We start from the raw sequence: 26,565 nt of genomic DNA on the forward strand, positions 1-26,565 counted from the left end.
TGATACCACTGACAGATTAATACAACTTAAATTAATAATACAAGCTATTTACTCCTATTTTTTCAAATGTAGCCAGGACAGATAGTTTAGTGGGTCAGCAGGAAATAATTCTGTTGACAAGCTGGAGTTTGTTTGTTTGTTTTAAAGCTTTTGCATGGTGTTCAGTGGCCTGAGATGATGCTGACTAGAGAGATTTTCTGATATAGTCTTGAATTTTTATTTGAAATGCACCTATTCAGGTTAAAAAATATGCTGCTGCAGTACCTGATCTTGTTATGCCGTCCATCTCCAGAAGCTGTACTAAGCAGGCAGAGTGTGTTTGAGGTGATGACTTGCCCATGCTGATCCAAGCAGTAGAAGCATTTGAGATACCATTGTTGTGTCCTGGATCTCGGTGTGTTCTCTCCCTCATCTGGTGGTCACCATTTTAGGGTGCTGGAGCAAGGCAGGAATGCTCTTGCATTGAGCAACCGGTAGGCAGAGCTGCTCAGCTAGATTCAAAGATCCCAGGCATCTGAAACAGCCCACAGCAGGGGCAAAACTCTCCGAATTTTTGGAATGCCCACTCACCACTTTGAAAATTCTTCCCATTTTAGGCATGTCCATTCCCTATTGTGTGTCCCAATACGATCATTGAAAAATCACCCTGAAAACCTCCGTATCGATTCCCACATCTCTGGAACAGCATTAATACTTAGCTTACTCACATGACTGTTGTGAGGCTTCATTAGTTAATGTTTGTAAAGAGCTTTGCAGATTAGAAATCGTACATATGGTATAAATTCTGTTGTTTGTTAATACGATAATCAGTTGTCATGTAAAACCCTATAATGACAGCCCTCTGATAGGGTGGGGGTGATGATGGAATGGAATTGCTTATGGAATTAAGCTTTGCATTTAAGTTTCCAAGAACCTGTGAAAATAACATACAATTCCAACAGCTATGGGTGAATATGGTTTTGTTAGAATAGGAACTGGCCCCAAACTATCTATGTATTGCTCTGTGGTGTTTACTGAATGCCTCTTGTATCTGAGTGCTTAACCAAAGTTCAAACCAAATCTGAACTGAACTATTTTTAGAGTCTGGGAAAAAACTGAGTAATATAAAAAAATAAAATCTTGAATGGTGTGAGCCACTTGCCATAGTAGTTCTAACTCAAGCATCAACAAGAAAAGCCAGAATCCTCAGGAGAAAGCTTTTTCTTCCAAGATTTAAAGCTCGATTTTGCTGATTCAAGAGCTACATAGGTTCAGATGCATAGCTCAAGTGTCTGGGTGCTTATCCAAATCAAATTGCTCAACTTTAAGAGGTTCATCCATCAACCAGTGTCTCCATTTTTGTCTAACTGAAAATTTGTTTGTTGTGCAATGTTTCTTTTTGTGAAAACTGAAGAATCTGGTATTGTTTATTCATTGTTAAAAACAGGAAATGTTTCCCAAAAATTGGGGGGAAAAAAGAAAAGAAAAAGATTTTCCTGCAAAAAATATGTATAATTTTTTGACCTGTTCTTATTTCTTGTTGTTGTCCCATAAATTCTTTCTGTTTGTAGAAAGTTTGTTTCAATGTTCAGTGGTATTTTGGCATGTGATGCTAGGAGGGGTTAAAAGAACTGCCACCATATGCACTGAAATCACACCAAATTAAAGAATTCTGAACTTTGTCACTAACATGCACTCAAACAATATAGCATTTCAGTATACTGCAAAAAATGCAAGACACTATTATAGAGACCAAATAAGTGAAGGCACAACAAAACACATTGCATACTGGGTTTTCATTGCACAAACACAACATAAAAGATCTTTAAACAGTTCAGCATTTTGGCCCAAATTTTCAAAGGTGACTAGTGATTTTGGGTGCCCAAATGGACACAACTTAATTGAAATTAAATACCCACCTTCAGGACCCCTTAAAGTTGTCTCAAGTCAAAATCACTAGTCACTTTTGAAAACTTAGGCCACTTTCTTCTCCCAGAAGGATAGATCAATTACGTCATTAACGACAGCTGGTTTTGTGATATAACATCTACATGGAAAAGTCACTACTGGAGATGTGAGACCATTTATATTTCCTCAGCAGAATAAATTAATATATATCTTTACATACCACAGCATTCCAACTTCTTCACAATGCAGGTCTTCAGAATTGAGATGTTAAGTCAATATCCGGTCATGGATGTGAAACTCATCTTCACCGTCCCTGATCAAGCAAAAAAATTCAAAAGCTACCCTGGACATTTCTAATGGAAAGAAGTACAACTCCTCAAATCTGGAAACGTTCCCATAAAGGAATAATTTATTCCATCAACTACTGCATGCCTCAAAATAGACACTGTCTCAAAAATAAACACTTCAACAATTGCTGGAAACCTTTTATCAAAGCTGCTGTACATAGGAAATATCAAAATTAATTACAATAATTAACATCACTTGAAGATGATGGAGTTTTAACAAAACTGCCAACTTTCCTCCACAGTTCACGCTTACAAGTAACCATTTCCTCCCCTCCCCCTCCCCATTTTATTGTTCAGTAAAAATTCTGGAATTTAAGAAAAACAAAAATCTTTACTTTTATTTATCATTTCCCACCTCTTGGCAAAAATCAGTTGAAATCATTTCAACTTTAACAAAAGATGCTATTTCAGTGCTTGGATAACCATTACAGCACCAAAATAAATAAATACATTTCAAATACATTTGGCATTCTCAAAAATTTCATGTGGTATGAGTGCTTTGGTCAGTTTTTAGCTTCAACTTGATACTGCTTTAGCGTCATAGAGTTTAAGACCAGAAGACACCATCAGACCATCTAGTCTGACCTCCTATATTTCACAGGCTGCCAACATGTGTACACTAAACCCAACAACCAAAATTAGATGAAAGTATTACAGTCCACTAGGCTCAAATCCTAGAAATATTTATGTATAACCTTATCATTATGCACATCAGTAATCACATTGAAGTTGATGGAACTACTCATACATAAGTATTTGTGGAACTGAGAGCTTACTGTCCAAGGAAGTCAAAGCTAGCAGAAATTTTCCCACTTTTGTGATTTCTTTCTACACTGTGTTAGTTCATAGTGCCACCATGTGTGGGGGGGGAGGAGGAGTGAAGATAGTTTTCTTGCACTAAAGGAAAATCTGCTAAAGTGCAGAATAATGGGTGTAGGTTTGTGTTTTGCACTTAGTGTTAAACAGTGCCATAAAAGCAGGCTTGAACCAACTACGTCAGTTTTATGCTGAAATCTAATATGCAACAGTGGGATTTGGCTATCATGGAAAGAAGTAAGGTGGAGATGGGCAAATCTCATAAAATTCAGGGATTTGTTTTGATCAGATAAAAACTCAAAAAGTCTAGGTTTTCTGAACATACAGCCTGTGAGTCCACAAAATGGGGCTGAAAGTTTTGTAAAAATAAGATATCTTACCTTTGAGCAAGAAATACTGCAAGTGTGGCCCTGGTGTGACCAAAGAGACAGCCACTACATATTGTATTAAGAAACAATTTCCTGGCAGTTTTCCTCCGACCCCCTTTGGGTCCTGGGATGTTTTTCAAATACATTATGGGCAATATTTTCAAAAGGTACAAATAACCATTGGATCTTTCTCTAGAGCCTTCAGTGAGAGTTGGGGTGCCCAAGGGATTTTCTTTTGAAAATCCTCAGTTCTTCATAGTGGGACTGGATGGCTTCAGGAGCATGTCTGCATTGCTGGATGACCTGTGTCTCAGAAGGCTGAGGAAGATCCTACAAAGCTCCTAAAGCTTTCAGAGGTAATTATGCCTCATCTTCTGAGCCGCTGCCTTTTTTGCCTACTGTCTTTTCTTCCTGTGATCTCTCTTGATTTGCAGCCCCAAAGTGGCCATGTGCTGTAGTGCAAATTCTCTCCAGTGCTGTCCCCCAACTCTCCGGTAACCTCCTCCCCTGAAGCTCTATATGTCCTGACCCTTTCCATGTCCTCCAAGTCTCTTTCTGTGACTCATCTTCACCTTCCTTCTTTAGACTTGTAAATCCTGTCTATCTCCTTTTGTCATGGATTTTCTCTGTCTCTGTCTATGGGGAGGTTCTTTCTCTACGTGTTGGCTATTTTTAAAGTGCACAAACTGCAGCGTAGTCAATGAAAAAATTCAGCTTGAGCCTCTTAACTCTGGTCCCCTGGAATCTTGCTGCTGACTCCGCTAACTTTTCAGTCCTTGAGACAGCCTTTGAGCTTCCCAGGACAATTCTGAAAATATTGAACCTATCCCCTGACCATACCCCGGATTTACAGAGTGTTCAAGTCATGGACTGCTTGCACAACCTAAGCATGACTGAGCACTATCTTTGACATTTCTCATAATGCCCAGCTCTCACCTGAACCCTTACACAGCCACACAAGTGGTTATTTGCCCCTGAAATCACTTGTTTAAACTTATAGCTTGCCTGAATAAAGAACTTAGCTGAGCAAAGTCTGAGGAATGGGAGGTGAAAAGTTTACTCTGACATAACACTGTTAAGGGAATACCTTCTTCCTAAAGACCTTTTGTAAAGCTAAATATTGGACTCCTGGATGGGATAATATCAGTGCACATACAGATTTTCTAATTCTTATATCTCCTGATTTATAGGCTGCCATAATATAACTTGGAATATATTGCTGTATACCTAGTCAATATGATTTGCTAATATACAAAGACACCAATTTTGTCAAATTACCCTTATTGCTTGCCAGCCAGCATGTGGATGTAAATCTTAATACTATTGATGCTAAGCCAATTCCACAACTTAGCATCTTTTGGGAGAGGTATCTCAGAAAGAAGATAGTTGCCTGAGCCAAATCATTATTGACAAGAATTCCATGAGGCTAGCATGAGCATCTATCATCTGAAACTGCTATTCCTGATCTTCAGAATCACAGAATTGTATTCATTAGTGTTGAGAAGGCTTCTTAAGTAGAGCTGGTTAAAAAACTGAAAAATGAATGTAGTGAAAATTTTTGACATAATGGTTTCTTCTTTTACAGTGTTCAAAATTGACTTATTTTAGGTTCTCAGATGTTAAATTTGTTCATGAATACTTTAAAACAAAAATTCATATAGAAAGTGTTTTTGAAACCATTACTGAAATGGTTATTTACTTTTTTTTATAATATTTTTGATAAATTGTCACAAATTTTGCACTGCCCTGAAAGCAGGGCTATATCTAAATGGCACAACTCAGTGAGTGTGTTCTTGGATATCCCATACAGAATTGGTATTACAGGTTGGATCTGAAAGTATCAGACAAATTAACACAGTCCTGGCCTCATCCTTTAAAACAACATAAAACATCCTTGGAATTCCTCATTGTTGGTTTTTTTTTTATTACTTTTCTTCTCCAGATAGAAGTTAAATCTGTCACTCTGTTCATTTCTACAGGGATTCAATAGCACTCTAAAGGAGCTATTTAATGCAGGAACAAAACTATATATTGATTTGATGACATGGGTACTTCATTCAGAGAAATGTGGGCTGTAATTCGAAGGGTCAATCAATCAAGAAAGTTAAAAAGATTGTTGTAAAATGGAATGAAATCAATGAATAGAAACATTTTATGTTTCATATGTTAAACTGATCATGTTGCACCTCACTGAATTGTGCTTGCTGTTGTGGAATTCTTTCTCCTCCAGAGTGTGACACCAGGACAAGTAGTCACTTCTCAGCATAGGAATGTGGGAATGCTTTCTCCAGTAATAATTTGTACTGAAGTCAATGGGACGAATCCTGTGAGTAACAGCTCCACAGTGTGGGTTAAGGGGTTTACAGTCTTCCCCAATGTATACAGACCAAAGTACAAAAGGTCCCTGTCTCCATGAAGCAACTTTCTGGAAGTTTTAGTATTACCACATTCAAAGCAATACCAAAAGTAAAATGAAAAGACACATAAACTCACAAAGAGTCAGATCACCAAAGTTTCCCCATTCCATAACAACAATGAAAAATACAGTACAGAATTGATTTCCGTAAACTTGATATTGAAGGTCACATCAATGACCTGCAAGACAAAAGATCTTAATGGAACCAAGCATATGATGCTAACTGTTTGTCACCTCTTCTGCACTCTTGATTTGACATGCAACTTGTAATAAAGTTAAAAGTTTGGCCATCTGTCAGCCAATTAGACTTAGAATTCTGACAAGCTGTAATTTCATTTATCAGTGACATCAAAGCCCTGTCTCTCCATGACAATAAACATAACAAATGTGTTGAGTACAGAGCCCTCTACAGTCTGTTGTTATTAGATTGGTGAAAATACAAATTCATTTCACAGTTGGCTGATTCCACTTTCTGATGCAGTAGGGACACTTTGGTAATACTTATATACTTTAGCAACTTAGCTCTAGGCATTTCAAAGAGTGAGTCTATATGCTCTGAGAAAGTAATAGAAGACAAGATCTCAATGATGCATAACTGGTTCCCTACCTGCTGTTGAGAATGGCACCTTATCAATATTCATAACATAGAAGCCAAAAGGCTCTACTCAGAGTAACCTTTGTTAAAATTCTATGGGGTAAAATATGTGGGTTAGGATAGACTGAATGCAGTTTTCTCTCTTTTAATTTACTACTGAGTGTAGTTTTATGAGAGTGCTGGATTATCATAGCAATGGCTTAAGCCGGGCATCATTAGGGCAGGCCTTGTGCCAGCTTTACCACACTGCTCTTTCAAGACACTTAAATCCTGACATTCAAAACTCCCTGCTTTCAGAGGTGTGGGTCCTTATGCAGCTCTGTCAATTCACCTCACCCATGAGTTGCAACCTTCACACCCCATCACCCTTTCTGTTCCAGTCTTGAAGTCCTGTATATCTCTGCCAATGTTCTTCATGCTGATCTGTTATTCCTGTCGTTTATATTCATGTGGCAGAGACAGTCAAGCATTCTGAATCATTCATTAAATGGCAAGTTGGTTATGTGATATGCAATAAAGGGAGTGGGGTAAGACCAAAAAACTCATTTACATTTAGGAGTTATAATAGGATTTGAACTCTGTTCTCCAGTGGAAAACATAATAAACCATAAACCACTATATAACTAGCTCCCGCCACAGAAGGAAGAAAATGTAAACTGCTATAGCTATCAAATTCTATACCTATTATTACTACTCTTATTAGCTCATATTAGTTTTCTGTGACATCTGTAATATCTGAATATAATAAAAAATATAGAAGGTCTTGCAGTCTGCTGGTTAGCATAGAGGAGTTGGAGTCACCACTTCTAGTCAGATTCTCCTCTTTCAGGACATTACATTCTTGCATTGACTTCTGTGGAAGTTACTTACATCACTAGGCAGAAGCAAGAGGTAGAAGAAGCCCATGTAGTCTATTTCAGTCTTTGCCACTGACTTTCTGTGTGATTCTATGGTAGGCCCTTGACATCTATATAGCTTCATTTTAGCCATTGTTAAGCTGTGTATTATAACTTTTCCCTGCACACAATGGTGCTAGAGTGTTTATTTAGTGTGCGTGTGTGTGGGAAGAGCGGGAGATAGCACTAACAATTACAGAGAAATAAGAAAAAAACAGAGGTGCTAATGGCACCATAAAGTCATATTCATCATGTCATAAAATAGTATTTTACATTAGCTCTAATGTGCTTTGATATCCTTGTATTTCAAAGTCTATCTAAGTGCAAACTATGCAGGCTCAATTGTGACTTTAATATGACTGTGGTCGGGCAGCATGTTGTTCTGACTTGGAAACAAACTGGGAAGTATATTGAGATGTAGAGAGAGAGAGTCATGATTTGCCTCCTGGTCCCCGTTTGCCCCCAACTGGGGACAAGCACCAGACCTATACCTGTGTGATGAGTTACCTCTAAGCAGAGGTGAAAGTAAGCCGGTACGCCCCGGTACAGCGTACCGGCAAGAGCCAGTACACCGTATTGGGGCAGCCCAGTTTCCCCAGGGGGCAATTTAAAGGGCCTGGGGCTCCCAGCAGTGGCTGGAACCCAAGGCCCTTTAAATTGCCTCCAGAGCCCCGCTGCTGGAGCCCTGGGGTAGCAGCTGCAGGGCTCCGGCAGCTATTTAAAGGGCCTGGGGCTCCCCTGCTTCTACCGCCGGGCCTTTTAAATAGCCACTGGAGCCCCGCCGCTGCTACTGCAGGGCTCCGGCGGCTATTTAAAGGACCAGGGCAGTAGAAACAGGGGAGCTGCGGGCCCTTTAAATAGCCCCTGGAGCCCTGGGGTAGTGGGGGCTCCGGGAACTATTTAAAGGGCCGGGGCTTCAGCTGCCTCTGCCGCCCCGGTCCTTTAAATAGCCGCTGGAGCCCCGCCGCTTCCCCAGGGCTCTGGCGACTACTTAAAGGGCCAGGGCGGTAGAAAAGGGGAGTCCCGGGCCCTTTAAATAGCCCCCAGAGCCCCGGGCTGCTGCTGCTACCCCAGTGTGTGGGGGGGAGGCACTTACCTTACAGGGTGGGCTGGGGCTGGCTCTGACCCCCTCAACCCCGCCCCTTCCACCCTAGGCCCCACCCCTTCTGGGGGCCAGAGCTGGCCCCAGAATACCGGTAAGTTGTTCGACTTACTTTCACCCCTGCCTCTGAGACTGAGTCTGCTTAAGCCTGATGAGTCATCCCTGAGTTTCCTCTGAGCCTAAGACTTTTTAAGCCTAACGATTAATCTCTGACCCAGAAAGTGTGATGAGTCATCCCAGGCAGTTACCTGCAGGTCTTGTGATAAGCCCCACACCATTCAACCAGGGGTCAGCCAATCCACAGGCAAGGGCCTAAGTCCACCCCAGTGATCTTGAAGTAGGTATATAGGCTTCTAAGGGATGCAGTGTCTCTCCAGTCTGCTCAATATCACTACGTGATCAGGAGCACACCCATTGAATGGTTGTTTTAATAGGCTGCCCTTCCTGATCCTGCTTTACCCTGTGCCTGTTCCATGTTAGCCTGCCCCTGTTCCACCCTGCCTGCTCCTGCCTCAGCTGGCTGCCTGGCGATTCTGACAATCTGGCTCAGATTTATTTCCCCCAGTGCATGAATGTAGCTACACTGGCCAGTGAGTTCCCTCCACTTGCTTCCCACTGGTACCCACATGTCATGTGTGGGCTGTGTCGCCCTTCAGAAGCAGCTTTCTTTCATGTGGAGCTACTTACAGTATAGATAACTGGTGCAGGGAAATAAAGGGGCACTGGATCTCGTTACAGGTGTGCAGTATGAGGCTAAAATCTGGTCTTAAAGTATCTGGTGATGTTATTGATTCAATTTCATTAGTGTGAGGTAAAAACTTCTGGGATGTCATATTAAAGGAAATCATCTGCCCCTCTTTCCCTCTCCCCCCAAATATAAAAAGATTATATCAAAAGAGGATGAAAGGACAAAGTGGAAATTAATGGATCAAAGAATAAAAACTAAGGTATTGCAACAAAGAGATGATGATTTGTGTGATCTGACTGGCCATTTATATCTTAATTTATTCCATGATCATGTAAAGGCTCCTTTGCTTTATTATATTGCAAAATATATCGTGAGTGCAGTCACTCATTGTCAGACTTCTGCAACTAAAAAAATAATAGTGAGGACATTTATAAAATAAAGAGAGCAGCACTTTCAGTGGTTAGCCAACAATGTACTAGTATCATGTAACTCTGTTCTGAATTCATTCATTTTCCATTAAAAGCGCTGCCTATGTCCTCTTTCACTTCAGTCTAGAGTTTGAAAACAGTCATTGAATATTTGCATCTTGGTTCTATTTGATCACAAAAGCATTTTTTACATATCCCTACCTCATTGCACCCTGTCTTGATTGAAAGGGAATGCATTATCTTGTAATTACATATTTTAAAATAATGATATAAAATCAACTTTTGTGTTGTTTACTCAGAGAAAAATCCTGGCTCCATTGCTATCAATGGCAAATTCCTACTGACTTCAGTGGGGCCGAAATTTCATAGAATCATAGAAGATTAGGGTTGGAAGAGACCTCAGGAGGTCATCTAGTCCAACCTCCTGCTCAAAGCAGGACCAATCCCCAACTAAATCATCCCAGCCAGGGCTTTGTAAAGCAGGGCCTTAAACCTCTAAGGATGGAGATTCCACCACCTCCCCAGGTAACCCATTCCAGTGCTTCACCACCCTCCTAGTGAAATAGTTTTTCCTAATATCCAACATAGACCTCCCCCACTGCAGCTTAAGACCATTGCTCTTTGTTCTGTCATCTGCCACCACTGAGAAGAGCCAAGCTCCATCCTCTTTGGAACCCCCCTTCAGGTAGTTGAAGGCTGCTATCAAATCCTCCCCTAATCATTTTTGTTGTCCTTCGCTGGACTCTTTCCAATTTGTCCACATCCTTTCTGTGGTGGGGAGCCCAAAGCTGGTCGTAATACTCCAGATATGGCCTCACCAGGGCCGGACAGAGAGGAATAATGACTTCCTCCGATCTGCTTGCAGTGCTCCTACTAATGCAGCCCAATATGTCATTAGCCTTCTTGGCAACCAGGGCACACTGTTGACTCATAGCTAGCTTCTCATCCACTGTAATCCCCAGGTCCTTTTCTGCAGAACAGCCGCTTAGCCAGTTGGTCCCCAGCTTTAGATGTCAACACTTTAGAATGATGGCTAATTTAAATGTGTGTGTATGGGGGGACTCAGTATTATTTACATCCTTTAAGACCTGGTCATTAGCACTGGGAAAATCACGAACAATTGTGGTTGATAGGTTAAAAGAATACTGTGCTACAATTTAAAGAATGATTATTCTAAATCCTTAGCTTCCCACTTCACTGCATATAGGTTATGACCTCTCTGTCTCTTTTTTTTGAAGTCCCAAGTCCCTCAACATGCGTGCCTCCAGAGTTGAAAAAGGATGGCATCAAGGTATATTTAAAAAAACAATCCCATTATCTACAATTCTTTTTAAAATTGAGCAGCCAAGAAGCATTGGCTTTATCTTGCTGTGGGCTTTTAAAAAAAGTGTTTTAGTAGAGGGGCTTGCTGGCTGACTGAAGGAAGCAGTAATGGAATGTAGAACTTTTCCACTGTGTGGACTGATCCAGAGCCCACTGAAATCCAGTGGGTGTCTTCACACTGACTAGTGGCCTTTCAATCAGACTCTGAGTCCCTGAGCCTTCAAAGAACCCTGCGTGGGAGGATCCTGGCCACCACACAACCCCAATGGATTCAGTGGGACACTTTCCACAATTTCAACTGGCACCACTGTTGACAGCCACAACAGGGAAGCCTCTATTGGAAGAGGCAATGAAGACTGAATGGTGGGTGTTTCACCATTTGAGGTTATCCTAACAGGTCATATTTAGCAAGACTAGTGGGAAAGCTTGGGAAGTTGCCTGTACAGTAAATGGGAGAATTCCATTGTCAACTGGGATTCAGTAGCAAATTGATCAAAGTTCTAGAGTAAAAGACTGCTGCAAATATTATTCTGTTAATATCCTGTGGTTATCCCCATATTCTTCTAAAATAGACTAGAATCAAAATGTAGCATGGGCTTTAGTATACAGGCTACACGCACCAGCACCCCAAAAGAAGAAAAGGGCACGAAGAAATCTAAATCTAGAAAGTAGAAACATTACTGATTTATTCTCTGATGCAAGTGTACATTATACACATCTAGGGTTGCATGGTTGATGCTTTTACTTGAGTCATTTTCTTCTCATAAGAACACTTTATTGGTGAGCTTGGATTGGTTTTGTAGTATTTGAGATTTGTTGTCATGGAAACGCAAAACTCAGTGATGTTTTTCAATAGCGCTGATTGGTTAGAAAAAAATATTTTGACACCATGTTATTTTCATCTTGGAAACTTGGTTAAAAACATCTTAACATTGTTGTATAAAGTCAAAAGCATAACACAGGAGAGGCAGTCATTTAATGCAGCTGTCATGATAATATATTACCTATTTACTACAGTTTTTAAAATGGATTATTGGGACTATAAAATCAGATAACTGAGTAACACCTACCACGGCCATTGATGCACTTTCTACAAAACAAAATAACTTCCTTATTGTGAGCAAAGAACTAGCTGCGCCATTTTTATAGCCTGCATTTTCTGCAATATTCATCTTCCACATTACAAGTTAAAACAGATTTAAGAGAAATGTTCTCTTTCAATTTCCTTTTTTCTGAGATTTGCTTATCTAAACCTTCTGTTTTCTTACTACCTTTGCTTTATTGCTACATGTTAGAAATATTAAAATAATTATTTTTTACTCCCTTCTTGTCAGAATGCAGGCAGGCTTTATAACATGAATGTGTCACTCTATTTGAATATTTACTATGCGTGAGTGTGCATATTATTCCATTTTCTTCTTTTGCTCTTTAACATTTAGGGCTCGTGTAAATGAGCATATGTCCATTGACTTCAATGGAGTCATACTGACTCACAGTAGCTGGAGATCTGGGGACCAGACCTCACTTGGTATAAATTGCCCTAGCTCCAATTAAGTCAAGGTCCTTAGTCTTTGGGCTGTACGTTTTTATGCTATCTTTGGAGGGAATGAAGAGAGTGAAATTTGTGGAAAGGTATGAGGGTGGTGTTGGAGTTAATTTCAATATATTCTTGATAGCCACAATGGCCTTAATCCTGCCTACCTTAATCATGGAAGTACAGATAAAATACAAAGCTTTGACATAATGTTTTTCCCCCCTGTTGATCTTATAGCACTTTACAAAGTAAGGTCATTATTGTAGAGATGGGAAAAACTGAAACACAGTGTCTGTGAAATGACTTGCCCAAGGTCAGGGGTAGAGCTCGTAATAGAGCTCCAATGCCTTATCCACTTGACCATACTGCCTCCTATGCTGAAATCAATGGAACAATTGACATAAAGGTTGTAGGATTTTTCATGTTCTGTTTATTTGGAACCTTGATTCTTTCGAGGAAACAACAACAGGATGCTCAGATACTGTGGCATTGGGGACCGTGTGCTAGTTGTCCATTGTATAGCAGCCTCCCCACTGCTGCCTAAGGGCTATTCTTCAGTCTACAATAACTATAGTACAAAATTCTATGCCCACAGCCCTCCCACTCTTGGCATGCACCTACTCTGTAGGCTTTTAGGGGAGCAGCATAGATCCATTAGTTCTATGTTACTCGTACACCAGGGAAATTCTCCCTTGGGCTGTTGAGGCTCCTTTACAGACTTTATATACTGCTAGAGCAGTATGTGGGAGACTGAAGTGGAGGATCAGAATCTAGCCCTGAATATGCAAAATACAGACACATTATTAAGGACATGGCCATATACAAGTAAACTTCTTATTACATTGGTAGTGAGAGAGAGACAAGGTGAATGCAAAAAAGAAAAGGAGTACTTGTGACACCTTAGAGACTAACAAATTTATTTGAGCATAAGTTTTCGTGAGCTACAGCTCACTTCATCGGATGCATTCAGTGGAAAATACATTGGGGAGATTTATATACATAGAGAACATGAAACAATGGGTGTTACCATACACACTGTAATGAGAGTGATCAGGTAAGGTGAGCTATTACCAGCAGGAGAGCAGAGGGCCAGGGGGAGGAGAACCTTTGGTAGTGATAATCAAGGTGGGCCATTTCCAGCGTTGACAAGAACATCTGAGGAACAGTGTGTGTGTGTGTGTGTGTGGGGGGAATAAACATGGGGAAATAGTTTTCCTTTGTGTAATGACACATCCACTCCCATTCTATATTCAAGCCTAAGTTAATTGTATCCAGTTTGCAAATTAATTCCAATTCAGCAGTCTCTCATTGGAGTCTGTTTTTGAAGTTTTTTTTGTTGAAGAATTGCCACTTTTAGGTCTGTAATTGAGTGACCAAAGAGATTGAAGTTGTTCTCCGACTGGTTTTTGAATGTTATAATTCTTGACATCTGATTTGTGTCCATTTATTCTTTTACGTAGAGACTGTCCAGTTTGACCAATGTACATGGCAGAGGGTCATTGCTGGCACATATCACACTGGTAGATGTGCAGGTGAATGAGCCTCTGATAGTGTGGCTGATGTGATTAGGCCCTATGATGGTGTCCCCTGAATAGATATGTGGACACAATTGGCAACGGGCTTTGTTGCAAGGGTAGGTTCCTGGGTTAGTGGTTCCTGGTGAGTATTTGCTTCAGGTTCGGGGGTTGTCTGTAAGCAAGGACTGGCCTGTCTCCCAAGATCTGTGAGAGTGATAGGTTGTCCTTCAGGATAGGTTGTAGATCTTTGATGATGCGTTGGGGAGGTTTTAGTTGGGGGCTGAAGGTGATGGCTAGTGGCGTTCTGTTATTTTCTTTGTTGGGCCTGTCCTGTAGTAGGTAACTTCTGGGTACTCTTCTGGCTCTGTAAATCTGTTTCTTCACTTCAGCAGGTGGGTATTGTAGTTGTAAGAATGCTTGATAGAGATCTTGTAGGTGTTAGTCTCTGTCTGACGGGTTGGAGCAAATGCGGTTGTATCGAAGAGCTTGGCTGTAGACAATGGATCGTGTGGTGTGGTCTGGATGAAAGCTGAAGGCATGTAGGTAGGCATAGCAGTCAGTAGGTTTCCGGTATAGGGTGGTGTTTATGTGACCAGCGCTTATTAACACCATAGTGTCCAGGAAGTGGATCTCTTGTGTGGACTGGTCCAGGCTGAGGTTGATGGTGGGATGGAAATTGTTGAAATCATGGTGGAATTCCTCAAGAGCTTCTTTGCCATGGGTCCAGATGATGAAGATGTCATCAATGTAGTGCAAGTAGAGTAGGGGCATTAGGGGACGAGAGCTGAGGAAGCGTTGTTCTAAGTCAGCCATAAAAATGTTGGCATACTGTGCGGCCATGTGGGTACCCATAGCAGTGCCGCTGATTTGAAGGTATACATTGTCCCCAAATGTGAAATAGTTATGGGTGAGGACAAAGTCACAAAGTTCAGCCACCAGGTTTGCCGTGACATTATCGGGGATACTGTTCCTGACGGCTTGTAGTCCATCTTTGTGTAGAATGTTGGTGTAGAGGGCTTCTACATCCATAGTGGCTAGGATGGTGTTTTCTGGAAGATCACCAATGGATTGTAGTTTCCTCAGGAAGTCAGTGGTGTCTCGAAGATAGCTAGGAGTGCTGGTAGCATAGGGCCTGAGGAGGGAGTCTACATAGCCAGACAATCCTGCTGTCAGGGTGCCAATGCCTGAGATGATGGGGCGTCCATGATTTCTAGGTTTATGGCTCTTGGGTAGCAGATAGAATACCCCTGGTCGGGGTTCCAGGGGTGTGAGTGTGTGCGGACTTGTTCTTGTGCTTTTTCAAGGAGTTTCTTGAGCAAATGGTGCAGTTTCTTTTGGTAACCCTCAGTGAAATCAGAGGGTAATGGCTTGTAGAAAGTGGTGTTGGAGAGCTGCCTAGCAGCCTCTTGTTCATATTCCGACCTATTCATGACGACGACAGCACCTCCTTTGTCAGCCTTTTTGATTATGATGTCAGAGTTGTTTCTGAGGCTGTGGATGGCATTGTGTTCTGCATGGCTGAGGTTATGGGGCAAGTGATGCTGCTTTTCCACAATTTCAGCCTGTGCACGTCGGCGGAAGCACTCTATGTAGAAGACCAGTCTGTTGTTTCGACCTTCAGGAGGAGTCCACCCAGAATCCTTCTTTTTGTAGACTTGGTAGGAAGGTCTCTGTGGGTTAGTATGTTGTTCAGAGGTGTGTTGGAAATATTCCTTGAGTCGGAGTCATCAAAAATAGGATTCTAGGTCACCACAGAACTGTATCATGTTCGTGGGGGTGGAGGGGCAGAAGGAGAGGCCCGAGATAGGACAGATTCTTCTGCTGGGCTGAGAGTATAGTTGGATAGATTAACAATATTGCTGGGTGGGTTAAGGGAACCACTGTTGTGGCCCCTTGTGGCACGTAGTAATTTAGATAGTTTAGTGTCCTTTTTCTTTTGTAGAGAAGCAAAGTGTGTGTTGTAAATGGCTTGTCTAGTTTTTGTAAAGTCCAGCCACGAGGAAGTTTGTGTGGAAGGTTGGTTTTTGATGAGAGTATCCAGTTTTGAGAGCTCATTCTTAGTCTTTCCCTGTTTGCTGTAGAGCATGTTGATCAAGTGGTTCCGCAGTTTCTTTGAGAGCGTGTGGCACAAGCTGTCAGCATAGTCTGTGTGGTATGTAGATTGTAATGGGTTTTTTACCTTTAGTCCTTTTGGTATGATGTCCATCTGTTTGTATTTGGAGAGGAAGATGATGTCTGTCTGTATCTGTACAAGTTTTTTCATGAAGAGAAAGGTGAATGGTTGCCTGTATGTTTGTACTCTCATGATACCCCAAAGGATCTATTTTAGGAGGTGTTCCCTGATGTGGAAAGCCAAGTTAATATTAGACAGGAGTTCATCAATTTTCCTGTTAAAGAATTTCCATTTATAGGAGGAAGGGGCAATATTTAACTATGGATACAAATTTGCTTAATTATCTGAAAAACTGGTATAACTGAAAAATACACATCATTTGCTATACAAGCCCATCTCAGGTTGACCATTATGTTGATCTGATATCCCTCACATACCCCTCACAATCTGCCTTTCACCATGGCATGTTATTAATGTACTGGCTTGTACCATAAATGGTTGCCAAGTTTAGAAATCTTTGTTCCGTCATAAGAGGTCCTTTGAGGTTTTTTGCTAATTTTTATGTGATTTTTGGCATGCTCTGATGTTTAATTATATGTCTAACATTTTGAAACCAACAGTATTTGGCTCTTTGTTAAACTTAGTTAAACAATGCAGAAATTCAGATGATGTAATAAAAGCCCTTAGAACAGTGGTGGCCACCATGAGCCTGAGAAGGAGCCAGAATTTACCAGTGTGCATTGCCCAAGAACCACACTAATACATCAGCAGCCCCACAGCAGCTCCACACCATGGCTCCCAGCACCTCCCACCCACCAGCAGCGCCTCCCCATCCCTCCTGATCAGCTGTTTCATGGCATGCAGGAGGTTCTACGGGGGAGGGGCTGCAAATCCCATTCATTTTCAGAGGTGCTGCACCTGCTTCTTACCCCAGGTCTGTATTTTGTCTCATAAGGAAACATTTAGCAGCCAGAAGCACTATATATAAATGGACTGTTCGTTGCTAAAGGTCATAAAAGCTCTTGCATGAGAGACCTGTTCCATTTTCTAATAAAGGGTGTGTGTGTAGCTATAATAAAGAATGAATACTGTGCTCAAGAAAACTGCTCTGGGAGATAAAATCCTATATTTATCCACAGACAAGGCAGTGAGTTGCAGATCAAGCTTTCCTGCACTACCAATGTTGCCTCAACTCTATCTTGGAGGCAGGGGCGGCTAGTTGTATGGGCCTGTGGTGCCCAGTCTCCAACAACATTCAGGGCCCTGCGGCCTGGCTCCACCAATGTTTAGATCAGGGTCTCTCCCCTACACCTCCTCCAAGTGTCCCCCGGCCCCCTCGCACCTCCCTGGGCCCCGGAGCATCCCTGCCTCTCCCCTGCAGGTCCACGCTGACTCCGCTCTTCTGGCTCCAGGGTCCTAGTGCCCCCCCATCCAGCCTGCCCTGACCCTACCCTTCTGCCTCGGACGCTTCCTTTTTCTGACGGGACCCTCCTCCACCACAGGGCCCCCCCACTCGCAGTCACCACTCCTGCCCCACACTGGGCAAGGGGCAGCCCCATCCCCACCCACTCAGTGAGGCTACAGTGAGGGGCAGCAGCAGGGGAGGAGGTGCACATGTAATGGACCACAGGGGAGGCGAGGGGGCTTCCTGGGCCTGAGAGGGGCCCTAGGAACACATGCAGTGACAGTGGTATGAGGTGAGTGTGCTGCTGGGGGGAGCCCCTGCTGCTGGTGGGAAGAGGGCTGAGGGGAGTCCTTCTCTCTGGCCCCAGCCCCAGGGCAGCCTGCCTGCACCCCAAACACATTCCCAGCCCTGCCCCACCCCAGAGCTCACACCCCCAGCCAGAACCCTCACCCCCTCTGCACCCCAACCCTCTGCCCCATCCCTGAGCCTCTCCAACACCCCAAACCCCTCATCCCCAGCCCCAGACAGAGCCCTCACACACCCCCGCACCCCTACCCTGTGCCCCAGCCCTGAGCCCCTCCCGAGCCCCTCCCAAACCCCTCATCCCCAGCCCTAGCTAGAGCCCTCATCCCCTGCACCCTAACCCTCTGCCCCAACTCTGAGCCCCCTCCTGCATCATGAACCCCTCATCCCCAGCTACACCCCAAACCCCTCATTCCCAGCCCCACCCCACAATCCTCACCCCTGCACCCCCTCCTTCTGCACCCCCTCCACCCCAAACTCCCTCCCAGAGCCTGCACCGCCTCCCTCCACACCCCCTCCCATCCCCAAACTCCATCCCAGAGCCTGAACCCCTCACCCCTTACTACATACCCACTCCCTGCCCCAGCCCAGACCCTGCACCCAAACTCCATCCCAGAGCCTGAACCCCCACCCCACACACCCTCTCCTGCCCCCAAAGAGCCTGCACCCCTCACCCCCTCCTACACTCCCACCCGCTGCCCCAGCCTAAGAGCCTGCACCCAGCACCAAACTCCATCCCAGAACCTGCACCCCAGACCCCCTCCCCACCCAAACTCCCTCCCAGAGCCCACCCTCTCACCCCTTCTGCACCCAAACTCCCTCCCAGAGCCTGCACCGTGCACCCCTCCTGCACCCCAATCCCCTGCCCCAGTCCAGGCCTGCACCCCAGAACTGCTCCCCCCACCCCAAACTCCGTCCCAGAGTCTTAGGTAGGTGGGGGGGGCGGAGTTTGGGGGGGGGTGGGTTCTGGGCACCACCAAAATTTTGACAAACCTGCCATCCCTGCTTGGAGGGAGCATGTGTAGGGTCAGAGTGAGGGCCAGTTATCACAGTTGCTAAGTCTGATGTATTATGATTCCCATTGATATGTGAACGATCTAACGAGGACAGAAAACAATGGGCATTTAGTTCATTTTGATAATATAGTATGAAAGGGAAAAGGGATTTTATGAAAAACTAGGATTTGGTAATCTTCTAATGAGAAAAACAGAAGATAGCAACCAGCCCTTTTATTTCACAAATATAACAGTAATAACACTTAGATGCATAAGCCACTGGTTTCTCTTCTACAATACACACTTTATATATAAAAAAATTGTAGGTGCACTTGGACAGTAGTTCGCTGAAGAGATTTCTTAAGGTGCTTTCTTTAAGCAAACCCTTATTGTAAATAAAATTGGATTTACAGATAAAAATTATCGTTCTTAAAGAGAGACCAGGTGGATGAGGTAATAACTTTTATTTCACCAACTTCTGATCGTGAGACAGAAAAGCTTTTGAGTTTACACAGAGCAATTCTTCAGGTGACCTGTTGGTCTAATAAAAAATATTACCTCACCCATCTTGTATCTTTAATATCCTGGAATTGACACGGTTACAACACTGCATATTGTTCTAAAATACTATCAAAGTTACACAATCTTCCCAGGTGTATATTGAGCCATGCTGATCATTAACCATCTCTTACCTACAAAATTATGCATTAGAGAAATAGTGTGTGCTACATGATATGAATGCTTGAGTCTACAAATTTCAAGTGATCAAAAAAATTGAGGCACCTTGTAAAGGTTGAATGAGTAATAAGGAAATATCCTACTTCTAGGGAGCTTTATGGTGCTTGACAACATGTTTGATGAGTTAGTAAATCATTAGAAGTTATGGAGGTAATGTGCTGTGTTTGAAAGGACATGGAAGAAGAAAGAAAGCATGGTAGCTGAACTAACAAACAGTTATGTAGGTCTAATAATTTAAACAGTGGTAGTGGTGGAGCAATGCTATGGGAAATAGCCAATGCAGAAAAAGGGGAAAGATTGTTGTTAAAGAAAGGTAAAATACCTCTTAATGGTTGATTATAGGCTTCAACACTAAACGATCTGCAAAGTGTATCTCCCACAGAAGCTGTAATCATTTGTGCAATGTTTGACTTTATAACTTCTCTCTTTGCTCCATTTTAATTATTTTCTCCTTGTCTTTATTGCGTTCTCCGCCTGCGATTTGTAATCTGCTGTGAAACTTTCTGCTCAGCATCATGGAGATCTCCCTGGAAATTGTCTCAGTCTAAAATAAAGTAGATTTTTCTGCCTCTAAAAGCCATTTTGAGTGAAAATTGAGTGCATGGTCATGCAAAAACAACTGTTTTTGGAGCAACAAACAGCAAAATTTCATGAGCTTTTCCCAAAATATGACTGACTTCACAGAACTGAAATGAAGTCAAGTATCTCAAATATTATGGCACAACCCTAAAGAAAAACTTGTCATCCTAAAAATGTACATGGCAACAAAGTGTGAATTGGCATGCTAGGAATATGGTCATGCAGTACTGGATTTCTTTCACAGCTAAAACCCCACTTAAATTCAGAGGGAATTTTGGATGCACAAGGAATGCAGGATCAAGCAGAATTAGAATTTGGATGCTGGGGCAGAAATATTCAAATGCAAATATATCTAGCAATAGCATGGAACACACTAATACTTCTGGCAAAGTGATCTGGCTCCTCTCTAAATGTGCTCTCTCTCAGGAATGCCACAGTATGACAGTTTCTCTAATGGATACCTTTAATATCAAAACATAGGCCAATGTTTTCTAGAGAGCCACACATCTAGTCTTTGGGGCTTGATGTTCAGATGGTTTAAATTGGCCTAGCTCTACTGAAGTCAACAGCACTACAGATTTACATCAGCTGAGGATCTACCCCTGGATGTTTTTAGTCTCCAATCCATGCCACAAAGTGAAGCCCTTGGCACTAAGAGTTAAAAGTGAGCCAGATTTATTATAATTTAGCTAGAGCTTTAGAATTGCCTGGTTTTCAAGGTTCCACCTTTTAAAGTCTCAGCTGCCATTTCTGACAGGCTCATATGTCATTATGGCAAACTGCATAGATATGAATATATTTTTTCTGCCACACTGTATTTGGATAATTCACTTTCCCACTAATTTTGATGATTAAAGCACAGCAATTAGAATTCACATCCGTGCTTTCTTGCTTGGTTTCCTATTCCCTCAGTTTCAAAAATTGTGTGTAATTCTTATCATTAAAAAGCAAGCAAACAAACAACCCCTGCTCCCCAAAAACAAACAGCAAGAATGTAATTAGAGCTTGGTGCCATAATTGAAAGGTGTAATGGAATCACAGTAGATGGCACAGTGTTTCTGCTCTGCAGGCTGACATACTAGACTACCAAATCAGAAAGCTTAAGTAAGGGCTCTGCAGATAGCCTCTGAAACAATAAATATTAGATAATAAGACTACCTTGATTCATTGTGGTTGAAGTTAACCCTTCTGCAGAGGACCAGGACAAAGCCTATGCACTGCTTAAATTCCAAGTCCTCAAAATAATGTATAAGTGGGACTTAATTTGAGTGGCATATAGCCTTTGTGATGGCTGTCTGCACAGGTGTGAATCTGGCCTTCTGTAACTAGAATACCTTAGAAAATCACTGTGTTCCTTTCATAATGAGCATCGGGGTGGCAATTATTTGCTATGAATAAATATGTCTGAGGTTGCATGAATGTTACAGTGAATAATAAGGAACAATGGCAATAATCACTCCCAGTATGATACTTAGAAACAAGCCAAGCTGTTTCATCAAAATTCATATTGCTTGAGAAGCTCGGGTTGCTCTGGGAGCCACAGATCAGTCATTAACTTAGTACACTCAAAAGGCAGTCAGTGCTGTGAGGAAGGATGGTCTAATGGCTAGGGTGCGGCTCAGCATCCTTGGGTTCAATTCTCTGTTCCATCACAGACCCTCTGTGTGACCTAGGGCAAGCTGTTTAGGGCTTGTCTACACAAAGAGTTATTCCACATGCCCAGTTGGTGAATGGCATGCTGGAGCACTGTAGATTTACACCCCAGCTGGCCACACCTCACTCCTTGTTTGGATATGCCCCTAGTCTTTCTGTGCCTCAGTTCCTCACCTGTAAAATGGGGATACTAGTATTTTCCTGCCTCACAGAGACATTGTAAAGTAGCAAGGTAAAGGGAGCTATATAAATACCACAGGTTTCAGAGTAGCAGCCGTGTTAGTCTGTATCTGCAAAAAAGAAAAAGAGTACTCGTGGCGCCTTAGAGACGAACAAATTTATTTGAGCATAAGCTTTTGGGAGCTACAGCTCACTTCATCAGATGCATTCAGTGGAAAATACAGTGGGGAGATTTTATATACACAGAAAACATGAAACAATGGGTGTTACCATACACACTGTAACGAGAGTGATCAGGTAAGGTGAGCTATTACCAGAGGAGAGAGAAAAAAGAAAAGCCTTTTGTAGTGATAATCAAGGTGGGCCATTTCCAGAAGTTGACAAGACCGTGTGAGGAACAGTAGGGGTGGGGAAAATAAACATGGGGAAATAGTTTTACTTTGTGTAATGACACATCCACTCCCAGTCTTTATTCAAGCCTAATGTAATGGTGTCGAGTTTGCAAATTAATTCCAATTCAGTAGTCGCTCGTTGGAGTGTGTTTTTGAAGTTTTTTTGTTGAAGAATTGCAACTTTTAGGTCTGTAATAGAGTGACCAGAGAGATTGAAGTGTTCTCTGACTGGTTTTTGAATGTTATAATTCTTGACGTCTGATTTGAGTACATTTATTCTTTTACGTAGAGACTGTCCAGTTTGACCAATGTACATGGCAGAGGGGCATTGCTGGCACATGATGGCATATATCACATTGGTAGATGTGCAGGTGAACGAGCCTCTGATGGTGTGGCTGATGTGATTAGGCCCTATGATGGTGTCCCCTGAATAGATATGTGGACACAGTTGGCAATGAGCTTTGTTGCAAGGATAGGTTCCTGGGTTACTGGTTTTGTTGTGTGGTTGCTGGTGAGTATTTGCTTCAGGTTGGGGGGCTGTCTGTAAGCAAGGACTGGCCTGTCTCCCAAGATCTGTGAGATAGCTCACCTTACCTGATCACTCTCGTTACAGTGTGTATGGTAACACCCATTGTTTCATGTTCTCTGTGTATATAAAATCTCCCCACTGTATTTTCCACTAATGCATCCAATGAAATGAGCTGTAGCTCACGAAAGCTTATGCTCGGATAAATTGGTTAGTCTCTAAGGCGCCACAAGTACCCCCTTTTATTTTTATAAATACCACAGATAGCTAAAAAGGTGAACATTTCCACAAGTACCATTCTTTAAATGTGATATGTTGGTAGTGGCATTGCAGAATTATTTAATGGTCATACTTAGACATAATTGTAGATGGTCTTAGACTCAACACATGTTGAATGCTTTGTGAGGTGACTCATGAGACCCATGAATTGCTTACTGGCCAGTTGGCACCCTTGCCTGTCATGAGAAATAACAAAAGTCCAGTGTTTCCAGCCCCTCTGCTTTTATCTTACTTTTAAGTGTGTAGATTATTTGGGGGATTTAAATGGACACATGCGATTAACAAGTATGTCAGCACCACCACAGTCAGGTGATATTTTCCAATGCTCCTTTTCATTTAGCTGGGAAGCATAATAATAAAAATATTAATAAATGCCTATCTCTTAGGCATTGTCTACATTGGTGGTGGTATGCGTAGCTCCAAGCCGCAATAAAATGCAAGCTGCATCTATACTGCAGTGTGTAGCTACATGGGACAGTGTAAAGCTCTGGCAGAAGTGAGGCAGTGGGGGGAGGCTCCAGCAGCTCCCTGCAGCCAGAGCCCTTCCCTACCACCTATCCCCTGCAAGAGCCTTTCCTTGCTGCTGGAGTCTTCCACTGCGGCTGGAAAAGGCTCCAGCAGCAGGACACTACACAGCTAAAAATAGCAGTGTCTATGGGGGAGGCAGTGCTTGGGTATATAGAGAGCCATGTAGGGTATATACCGTAGAGTTCTAGCACTGGCATGTCTCTAATCACCTAAGCAGTGGCTCACCATCAACTGTATTTTAAGCTGTGTAGTGTCCTGCTGCTGGAGTCTGTGGAGTGTCCTGTTGCTGTAGTGGAAGACTCCAGCAGCAAGGAACTATGCACAAGCATAACTGCGTATGGAAAATACGAGGTTCTGTTCTCTTGTCACTTTAGGAAAAAAAATCTGAAAATCAGTGTGGGTGGGCCATACTGACATCTTTGCACTCTGTAGACATCTGTATTGGGAAATCTGACATTAATGAGGTTTTCAATATTTTTTTTAGATTCACCACATATTTAAATATTTGCCAGAACTATTTATATGTACTATATTCTCCCTTACATGGGATATTCCTTTGTATGGGTCAGGAAACCCTCTGAGTTCCAGCTCATGGAATTTTCCACATAATATTTTCCATTGGAGGAGGCATCTGGGGAACAACTGGCTCCCAGGGGAACAAGCAGGGGTTTGGCCCATTAGAGCAATGGAACTTGGGAGTCCTAGAAGTCCAGTGTCTCTGCATGGACATCCGGTTGATCCTCCACTTTCTCTGGCAGCACACTCCTTCAGGAATCATGGTGACGTGTCCATGTGCCCTTAGTGGATGCAGAGTAGCAGCCACAGAAGGGATGACCAAGTGTTAATATTTCCAACATAACTGCCAAGGATTCAGCAGAGGAACATCCCTTTGGTGTGTCTGCTCTTTCTCTCCCCACAGCAATGCAGTGGAGTCTCTACTCCCACAGAGGAGCTGTAATGGAAGAGCTGCCCTGGGACTCCAAAGACAGGTTACTCTGAGGGTCTCCTGTCCTCTACGCAAGAATTCCCTCTTCTACTACTCCCAGCTCTAGGATAGTGTTGGCACCTCATTACTCAGGACACACCTGTTCATTAATGGTTATTAATAAACAGTTGTTAATAAATGTATGTGTCTCTACAGGCCTATATGGATTTTTAAAAGGAGGGTGAAAGAGGACAATAGGGACCTTAGTTTGTGATGCATTTCCAGCTGCCACCTAAAATGTATTGAACTGTCTTGTTATATGCTTCTGAGCCCTTCCTTTCCATCAGACACAGGCCTGGTTATTATTTTTAATAACAAGTCTCTGTATTGATAGGGTCCTTTTCCTCCAAGAATCTCAAGGTCCTTTACAAACAATGGTTACTTCTTCCAACTCCCAATTAGTATGTGCCTCCCGCACGGTGGGATTGGGAGAATTAACTAAAATGCTTTGAGATTCTTCTGTGCAGATAAGGGGCTATGTAAGTGCAAAGTGATATCATTCTTAATTAAAAAAAAATTACAGATGGAAAAAGTGAGTCAGTATTTGTCCAAGTCTATGCAGTGATTCATTGGCAGAGCTAGAAACAACATATAGGGGCTGGATTCTCATTCTTTTTCCTGCCCCTTAAGCTGCTTTTGAACTCTGTATTTTGGGACTGTGCAGATTCATTTCAGGCTCCTCATGTAAGTTAGAGCAGTTTCAGTGTTCTAATTGCTCTGTGGGAAACCAAGAATAGCCATAATGCAGCGCACACCCCTAGTGTAGGCACTTTATATACTAGCCGGGAAAACCCATGTTCAGAGGGTATTTTCAAGTGGATGTTTCTGTCCACTTTAAGGCCTCTTTATCCTGCCAAAGTAGTAAAAGAATCTTGGTGTAATTGAGAATCAAGCCCCAGAAATCTTCACCCTAAAGCCCTAGTCTGACTACTACATACAAATATATTTGTTCTGAAAGCACCGTCTGCTGCAGGGCAAACCATATCAATAGCTTTATGCTGCAGACTGGATCTTGCAGTACTCCTGATAACGCAGAATGTCTGACAATACTGCAAAGTACCTGCAATTAAATAAAATGTAAAATCCAAATTGACCTATGCCTGCCTCCCTTATCACAACAGTCCATCAAAACATAGTAAATACAATGGAGTAATGGAAAATCCACTTACCTTTTTCTGTGCTCTCTCTTTTAGAAGTGCAGTAATGTTTGTGAAATACCTAAGGAAGGTTTTTAGAGTACAGTCACTTGGTTGCCTTTATACAAGCAATTTGAAAAGCTCATCTCAGAAATCAAACTTGCTAGGCAGAAGCTCTCTGGATGGGAAACTGAAAAGAAGAAAAAAAACTTTTTAATCTAAGTTTTGCAAATGTTCCAAATTGTCTTTCTGTAAAAGCCACTTAAAAAAACCCCCAACTCTCCCCAATAAATGTTTTCAGCTGTCAAGGAAGAGTGACATCCAGTGGCAGGTTAGATTAATCACAAGTGCATATATCTGGAAACTCTAGAATGTAGTCAATGATACTCCCTCCCCACACTTACTGAGAGATAAGATGAGCTTAGTCCCACACATTGCTGTGAATTATTACTGCCATCCACCAGTGTTTCTTATGGTATGCAGCTACTAAAGGTCAGAGGAACATGGTGCATAAAATTGCCTACTCCATAAAATAATATGCACCACCAGCATGACTGGCAATCTTACCTGAATCAAATCATGGATGGGTATTGAGTAGTCAGTTGTTTTCAATTCACCTGCAGTTGTAATTAACCTGTGTGATCTCTCCTGAGCATAATGCCAGTAATGACAAAACAGATTAAGATGCCTTCCCAATTTTTTTAGAATTACTTGCATCTTCAGTGTACAACTGGGTTGGCCATACATGGGGAGCCTTGTTTTTAGTGCCTTAGAATATATTGTGCTAGAATTTCAAAAGGGTTGGCAGCTGCACAGTATTTTGTACATCGCTTCTG

The 26,565-nt window shown here is 42.4% G+C and overlaps 1 long non-coding RNA gene across 1 annotated transcript; it reads right to left on the reverse strand.

The window, feature by feature from the left end:
* Positions 1-405: 405 nt before the first annotated feature.
* On the reverse strand, positions 406-26,404 carry LOC141993563 (uncharacterized). Its single transcript, XR_012640890.1, has 4 exons — positions 26,297-26,404; positions 25,763-25,919; positions 2,108-2,200; positions 406-514 (listed from the first exon to the last, which is right to left on the reverse strand). It is a non-coding gene; the product is annotated as an uncharacterized LOC141993563 (long non-coding RNA).
* Positions 26,405-26,565: the final 161 nt, after the last annotated feature.

The sequence above is a fragment of the Natator depressus genome, chromosome 9 (genome assembly GCF_965152275.1).
Source record: "Natator depressus isolate rNatDep1 chromosome 9, rNatDep2.hap1, whole genome shotgun sequence".
NCBI classification, from domain to species: domain Eukaryota; kingdom Metazoa; phylum Chordata; order Testudines; family Cheloniidae; genus Natator; species Natator depressus.